The sequence below is a fragment of the Pan paniscus genome, chromosome 20 (assembly GCF_029289425.2).
Source record: "Pan paniscus chromosome 20, NHGRI_mPanPan1-v2.0_pri, whole genome shotgun sequence".
Classification (NCBI taxonomy): Eukaryota; Metazoa; Chordata; class Mammalia; order Primates; family Hominidae; genus Pan; species Pan paniscus.
Window position 1 is genome coordinate 59411725 of NC_073269.2, and position 8276 is coordinate 59420000.

The 8276-nt window shown below is 47.2% G+C and overlaps 1 pseudogene; it reads left to right on the forward strand.

Moving 5' to 3' along the window:
* The first annotated feature begins 4 nt into the window (after positions 1-4).
* Positions 5-8276, forward strand: part of LOC100973446 (zinc finger protein 813-like) — a 19687-nt pseudogene continuing 11415 nt past the window's right edge.

Consider the following 8276-nt stretch of genomic DNA (forward strand, 5'->3'; position numbering starts at 1 on the left):
TGAGGAGGCCCAGGCAGGTGGATCCCTTGAAGTCAAGAGTTTGAGACCAGACTGGCCAACATGGTGAAACTCGTCTACAAAAATACAAAAATTAGCCGGGCATGGTGGCACGCGCCTGTAATTGCAGATACTCTGGAGGCTGAGGCAGGGGAATCGCTGAAACCCAGGAGGCAGAGGCTGCAGTGAGCCGAGATCCCATCACTGCACTCTAGCCTGGGCGACAGAGAAATACTCTGTCTCAAAACAAAAGAAATAAGTAAATAAATAAAGGAATAAATCTCTTCCAAAAATATGCTGAGGCAACTAACTGGATATCCACATGGAAAAGAATACTGTTAGATCCCTATCTCACACAATCAAACTCTTATTTTAAAACGTTAAAAAAAAAAAAGGAAAAAAAGGAGAGAAAGAGAGACAAGGAAGGGAGCCCTGCGGGAGGGGGTGTTACATTGTCGCCCAGGCTGGCCTGGACCCCCAGGCTCAGCGATCCTCCCGCCGCTGCTTCCTGAGTAACTGGGACCTCAGGCTCCCGCGCCCGCGCCCACATCCCTGCTGTGTTTATCCGGCAGGTGGTGACCTCACTCCTCGCTGGCCTGAGCATTCCGTCCCACATCCCAGGCGGTGGCCCTAGGGAAGTCTCTGCAGCTGAGCACAGGGTGGACTCTCCCTCCCAAGTGAACGGAGATTAGAAAGGGAGAGGATTTCTATTCTGTTCTGTGGGCTGTCAGCATGAAATCGTACGTTCCATCCAGGCAGGGCTTTGCATTTTACATTCCAGTTTGCATCCCCGTTCCAGACAATTCCAGGGCTTTTGAATCATGCCTCAGCCTTCCTGGCCGGTCTCGCCTCCAAAACCTGAAAACAGAGGCCCTGGGAGCCAGGCTGAGACACTCACAGGTCCCGCCACAGCCCCGCCCTCTGTCGGTTCTAAAGGGTAAAGTCTCTCTGCCCCGCCCCTACCTCGCCCAGGCCCCGCCCACCTCCTCGCGGGTCCCGCCCAGGCCTGGCTTCTTTCCTGCGCGCGCAGCTTCGCGCAGACCCGGAAGCGGACCGTGTGGAGTGACTGTCCCACCGCCGCGGGTGAGTTTCGCTCTGTTTTGTATTAAGTCTGTGCTTCCCAGGTCCCTGGCGCTTCTGTACCTGGGGCGTGGGGTCTCCACTAACCTGGAAATTCTCAGCCGTCTTCCTTCACCCAGAGCAAGTTGAGAGGACCCCGTGAGAGTCCGGGGGTCGCTTCCATTTGGGTTTAAGGTCCTCCTGAGGCTGGTCCCGTCCCGGGTGTTTCTGCTATAGGGCAATGTATACACTTTCTATCACGTAGTTTTCCTGCTCTGAAACTTTTTCTGACTCCTCCCGTCCCGCGCTTTTTAAAGTCCTCACCCGAGAGGTGAATTCCCGCCCTGAGCGCCTCCCAGTCTCGCCCTCGTTGGCAGCTGGACGCAGCGCGGCGGCCCCAGCCCCAAGGAGGCCGCGTCCTCTGTCTGGTCCTGGGACCCTGCAGACCCCACCCTTGTCTTAAGGCGCCGTCGCGCCGCCGCCTCCCTCCTTTTGCGGGCCCTGCTGCTCCCCAGGTTCGCCTCCACAGTCACTGCTTTCCCTGAGCCCGAGTTAGGGAGGTGCCTGGGGCCTGTCCTGTGACACGGGGTGTTCTTGCCTGCCCAGCTCCAGCCCCTGGAAAATGCGCTCCCCCGGGATGCAGGCGTTTTGCTCCAAACCCTCCCGTGTCTTATCCAAAGCCTCCGGTGCTTGTGTAGGCTAAAGGGATCAGGAGACAGACGTAGAGCAGTAGAAAACCTGAGACAGAAAAGAAGAATAAAAAAGACTCATAACAGATGGCAAAGTAGAGGATGGGTGAGGGATTTGCCAGACACAGCAAATGTGGGAAAAAAAAAAAAAAAAAGGAGAAAAGCAACTGGAGAAATGTAGAGAAAAGCTGGATGTACAGAGAGATGAAGGACAGAGAGCAAGGTAGGGAGAGGGACAGCAGAGAGGGAGGCTCATCAGGGTGAGGGAGAGGAGGAGGGATTTGGAGCCAGGGCAGGCAGAGCAGAGTGGTGCTGGTGGCAAGGAGAACAGAGGGAGAAGCACAGCAGGGAGGACACCTGGGGATCTGGGGTACCAGAGAGTGGAGACAGGGGGGTATAACAGGGAAGAGAGAATTTAACAGGGAGAGCAAAGGAGGCGCAGAGATGGTGTTGCGGGAAACTAAGTACTAGAGAGACCGGTATGCGGGAGACAGAACGATGTTTATTTAAGGTACGCACCGGCTCAGTGGATTTACATCTGAAAAGCTGAGCATTTCAACAAAGACAGAGTGGGGTTTTTATAAGCAGGCTTACAGAAGCAAAATAAAAGCAGTTAATCATGTAATGATTGGTCACATAATCTATAGCATAGCATAACTTGTGGCCTTGCATAGCTCGTGGTCTTGTAGCTGCATTGAAAGAAAAACAAGAACAGCTAAATACAGACTTTTTTTTCTTCACTCTTGTTCTAAAGTGGGGTTGTCTGGAGCTCATTCCTTTGGCTTCAACTGCACAAAAAGCGTTATCTTATAACTGTCCTTGAAGTGAGCTTGCTAGGCAGAGGAAAACTTGTTCTTCTTTTCTTTTTAACACTTGCCTTGCCTGTTAGTTTTTTGGAGTGAATGAATGCATATTGATTATTTAAATTTCTGCCTCAGTTTTCTCCCTTTGCTGCTTTTTATAAATAAGATTTTAATAGAAAGCACCACTATTACTGGATTCTTCATGAAAGAGCAGGTTTTCTTCTTTAGGCACAGGCTGATATTTATATGGAGCTATTAGCTGAGTGGTAGTCTGCCTAGTCACAATTGCTTCTATAGTTGATTGAACGTTCTTAACAAGGAGAGGTGAGGCAAGGGAGTATTAAACCAATTCTTAGTATTTCTAGAACCACTCCTGTTAAGGTTTTGAATCGACTGAAGGAGGAAAACCAGCCTCTAAAGACGGACTCGGGAGTCTACTTTGTCTAAGTCTGGACTGGAACATGGGATAATTTTTTCATTCTTACAGTTATTTCTTTAATAGCCTTCCTATTGTCATTGATTTCTAGGCAGCAATTAGTTAGATTAAACTTTCTACATACTCCTCCTTCCTGGGCTAGGAGGTAGTCGAAAGCTAATCTATTTTGGTAGATGGCATTTCTCGTTTTTGTGGCTTGCTGGGCCAGTAAGTCTAATGCATTTGCTGTTTCATTAGTGATGATTCCAAGTACTGCTTGCAACTTTATGATGCGGTTAAGCGTGTAAACTTAAGTGTGCCCGGCTCAATTTTTGAATTTTTAGTAGAGACAGGGTTTCACCATGTTGGCCAGGCTGGTCTCGAACTCCTGAGCTCAAGCCATCCTCACACCTCAGCCTCCTAAGTAACTGGGACCACAGACACACAGACGTGCACAACCATGCCTGGCTAAGTTTTTGTATTTTTGGTAGAGATGGGGTTTCACCACGTTGCCCAGGCTGGTCTCAAACCTGAGCTCAAGAGATCTACGCACCTCGGCCTCCCAGAGTGCTGGGATGACAGGCATGAGCCACTGCACCCAGCCTCTGTGTGGGGTTTGGTCAGGCCTGGGTCTGTGCCCTAAAGGGGAGCTCATCCCACCCCAGCTCCCCACTGCTGCAGCGTGTGTGTGGGCTTCTCCGGGAGGGGAGTGGGAGTTTTCCTGTAGGAGTTTATTGTCCCTGGTGTGGTCGGCAGCATAGGGGACCGTATGTCCTCAGGATGAAGTCTCCTTTGTATGTGTTGTTGTGTTACAGGGAGGGGATGTGTTGATTCTGAGCAATAAACAACATGTTTCTAACATTCAGGATTGACTTCTAAAGACTCTTGGTATGTGAGGAAGAAACCTGGAAGAGGAAGAGGAAAGCAAAGGAGTCAGGGATGGCTCTTCCTCAGGTGAGATGATATTCTTGGTGGATTGTTCTGTCTCCTTCTTTTCAGAAATGCTGACCTTGGCGTTTGGAATCTTCTCTGAGTCTGAAGCATCCTGCCTGACAGGTTTGCTCGCACTCACCCATGCCTTCCTCATTCCCTCTTATCTTGCTTAGATTCCATCTCCCATGATCCAGTGACATGAACTTGGGAAGAGGCTGCACTGGGCATGGTCCTGGGAAGGGTTCACACCCAGACATGGATGGAGATGGGGTGAGGGTCCCGTGGTGTCAGTGCTGTTGGGCAGCAGGGATTGTTCAGGGGCTACATCTGGATGCTCTGTCAGCTCTCTGTAGACCAGGATTAGAGCAACTGCCAATGGAAGTCATGTATTAATATGCACAAAGTACGTGGTAAATTCTAGAAAAGGTGACCAATATGGAGCAATGTTTTCTTCCTGATTTTATACTACATTTTTAGGTAATTGAGTGAGTTACTGTGTTTCTGACTCCAACTATCTTACTAATTAGAATGGAAAGTTCATACACAGACATGAATGATACAAGATGTTTTATTCCATCTTTATTTTAAGAATAGGAAATCAACCTGAATAATAGCAGGAGATTCATTAAACCATTCTTAACACATTAAGCTCATGGAGACTGTGGTGTTCCTGTGGAGAGGCTTGTGAAACAGGTGTTTTGGTTATAATTTTTATTATCAGTATTATTATATTATGATAATATTATTATATTTCACATATATGAAGTCTTGCTTTGTCGCCCAGGCTGAAGTGCAGTGGCATGATCTTGGCTCACAGCAACCTCCACCTTCCGGGTTCAAGTGATTCTCCTGCGTCAGCCTCCCGAGTAGCTGGGATTATAGGCGTGCGTCACCACGCCCAGCTAATTTTGTTGTATTTTTATTAGTGACGAGTATCACCATGTTGGCCAGGCTGGTCTCAAACTACTGACTTCAGGTGATCTGCCTGCCTTAGCTTCCTGGAGTGCTGGGATTACAGGTATAAGCCCCCATGCCCAGCCCCAATGATTATTATTAAATATATATTTTTCTTTTTTTTAAAATTATTATTATACTTTAAGTTTTAGGGTACATGTGCACAATGTGCAGGTTAGTTACATGTGTATACATGTGCCATGCTGGTGTGCTGCACCCACTAACTCATCATTTAGCATTAGGTTATCTCCTAATGCTATCCCTCCCCTCTCTCCCACCCCACAACAGTCCCCAAAATATATATTTTTCTATTTAAACATCACATAGTGAATATATTTGTTTTGTGGTAAAACTCCAAGCAAAGCTGCAGCTTAGACCCTTTGCCATCAGGCAACTCCCTTCCCTGTTGCATCCTCCACCCTCCTTCCAAACTCACTGGGGAGTCGCCACTGTCAGTTCTGTGCCAGGCGTCAGAGCAAGTCTCATACACATGTATTTCTGCATCATATGAGACTTTAGAAAAAATTATTCAATAAATTGAAAAAAAATAACTTTTTTACAAAAATTAGCCTGGCGTGATGGCACGTGCCCCTAATCCCAGCTACTCAGGAAGCTGAGGCAGGAGAATCACTTGAACCTGGGAAGCAGACACTGCAGTGAGCTGAGATTGTGCCACTGCACCCCAGCCTGGGCACAGAGCAAGACTCCATCTCAAAAAAAAAAAAAAAAAATTTTAGGTTTGGGGCCACATGTTCAGGTTTCTTATATAGGTAAACTAGGGTCATCGGGGTTTCTTGTTCAGGTTATTTCATCACTCTGGTGTTAAGCCCCATACCCAATAGTTATTTTTTATTTATTTATTTTTTTGAGACTGAGTTTTGCTCTTTTTGTCCAGGCTGGAGTATAATGGCATGATCTCAATTCACTGCAACCTCTGCCTCCCAGGTTCAAGTGATTCTCCTGCCTCAGCCTCCTGAGTACCTGAAATTATAGGGGCCTGCTACCATGCCTTGATAATTTTTGTATTTTTAGTAGAGACAGGGTTTCACCATGTGGGCCAGGCTGATCTTGAACTCCTGACATTTGATCCGCCTGCCTTGGCCACTCAAAGTGGTGGGATTACAGGCATGAGCCACCGCATCTGGCCCCCAATAGTTATTTTTTCTGCTCCTCTCCTTCCTCCCACCCTCCACCCTCAAGTAGACGCCAGTGTCTGTTGTTTTCTTTGTGCTCCAGTAAATATTTTACTTTGATATTTGATCCTGCTAGTTGTGAAAATTTACATGTTCTCATGTTAGTAAACGTGGATAGCTTGCTCTTTGACATCTGCATTGGAAATTGGCTGAATGACAAATGGGCCTTTGCAACTTTTCCCTGTATAAAGAGTGCCATAGTGGCTGCCTCTGTGCACACCCGCGTTACTACAGATATCTGAAGATTCCTCCAGGTCAGGCAGTTGAAAGGGTGATTGCTTCCTCTAGGATGAGGCATTTCCTGTTTTCTTAGATCTGACAAGATTCCCCCCTGCCCCCAACCGCCAATGTATCCTTTTGCAGCAAGATGAGATTCCTCTTCAGTTCAACAAAACTTGCTATTTTTTATATTTTTAAAGCCTTTATATGTATACACACCCACACACACAATATACACACACACATATACATATACATACATATACACATGCACAAATATATATATTTTGAACAACTTTTCCATTTTGAAAATCTGGGGAAAATGACAACCCTTTGTATTAACATCTAGTTTTTTGTGAGTCTGTGTAGGTTTCATTATTTGTTGACATATATATATATATACACATACATAAAATGGATTTTCATACTTTGAGTAATCTAGTTTTCATATATTTTCTTTTGTTTTGAGACTGGGTCTTACTGTGTTGCCCAGGCTGGAGCACAGTGGCACGATCTTAGCTCACTGAAACCTCCACCCTGAGGCTCAAGCCATCCTCCTACCTCAGGCTCCCAAGTAGCTGGGAACCACAGGTGCCTGCCACCATGCCTCGCTAATTCGCTAATTTTTTTTTTTTTTTGGAGATGGAGTATCTATTGCCCAGACTGTAGTGCAGTGGTGCGATTTCGGATCATTGCAACCTCTGCGTCCTGGGATCAAGCAATTCTCCTGCATCAGCCTCCCAGGTAGCTGGGATAACAGGCATGTGCCACTGCGCCCAGCCAGATTTTAGTTTCTCATCTTTCACTGTGAACGTTGTCATCTCTGAAGACATCACTCATACTCTGCCTCATCTAGATACTGAATGTCACTTGGTGTGTCAATGTTTCTGGGCCGGGCACGGTGTCTGCACGGTAATCCCAGCACTTTGGGAGGCCGAGGCTGGCGGATCAAGAGGTCAGGAGATCGAGACCATCCTGGCTAACACGGTGAAACCCTGTCTCTACTAAAAATACAAAAAATTAGCCGGGTGTGGTGGCGGGTGCCTGTAGTCCCAGCTACTCGGGAAGCTGAGGCAGGAGAATGGCATGAACCCGGGAGGCAGAACTTGGAGTGAGCTGAGATCGCGCCACTGCACTCCAGCCTGGGCGACAGAGCGAGACTCCGTCTCCAAAAAATAAAAATAAAAAAAGAACGTTTCTGGGCCGGGCACGGTGGATCATGCATGTAATTCCAGCACTTTGAGAGGCTGAGTCAGGCAGATCAGGAGATCAGGAGTTTGAGACCAAACTGACCAATATGGTGAAACCCCATTTCTGCTAAAAATACAAAAATTAACTGGTTGTGGTGGCACGTGCCTATAATTTCAGCTACTCAGGAGGCTAAGGCAGGAGAATCGTTTGATCCTGGGACTTGGAGGTTGCATTGAGCAGAGACTGTGCCATTGCACTCCAGGCTGGGCAACAGAGTGAGACTCCACCTTTAAAAAAAAAAAAAGAACTTTAGTAAAACACAACTGGGAAGACAAAATGCGGTGAAAAATCCCTTACTCAGATTTGTTAGAATATTCACTGCATTTAAATCCATGCTTTCCCCTCTCTCCTCTTCTCATTTTCTGTAAAGATAAGAACTCCTCCCATAACCATTTGGTTAAAATGTGTTTTCATTTCAGGGTCTATTGACATTCAGGGACGTGGCCATAGAATTCTCTCAGGAGGAGTGGAAATGCCTGGACCCTGCTCAGAGGACTCTATACAGGGATGTGATGTTGGAGAATTATAGGAACCTGGTCTCCCTGGGTGAGGATGACTTCCCTCCTGGGGATGTGCCCTTGCGTATCTTTGTATTTTCTCTCCTTTTTTTTTTTTTTGAGATGGAGTCTCTCTCTGTCGCCCAGGCTGGAGTGCTGTGGCATGATCTCGGCTCACGGCCAGCTCCACCTCCCGGGTTCACGCCATTCTCCTACCTCAGCCTCCCAAGTAGCTGGGACTACAGGCGCCCACCAACATGCCTGGC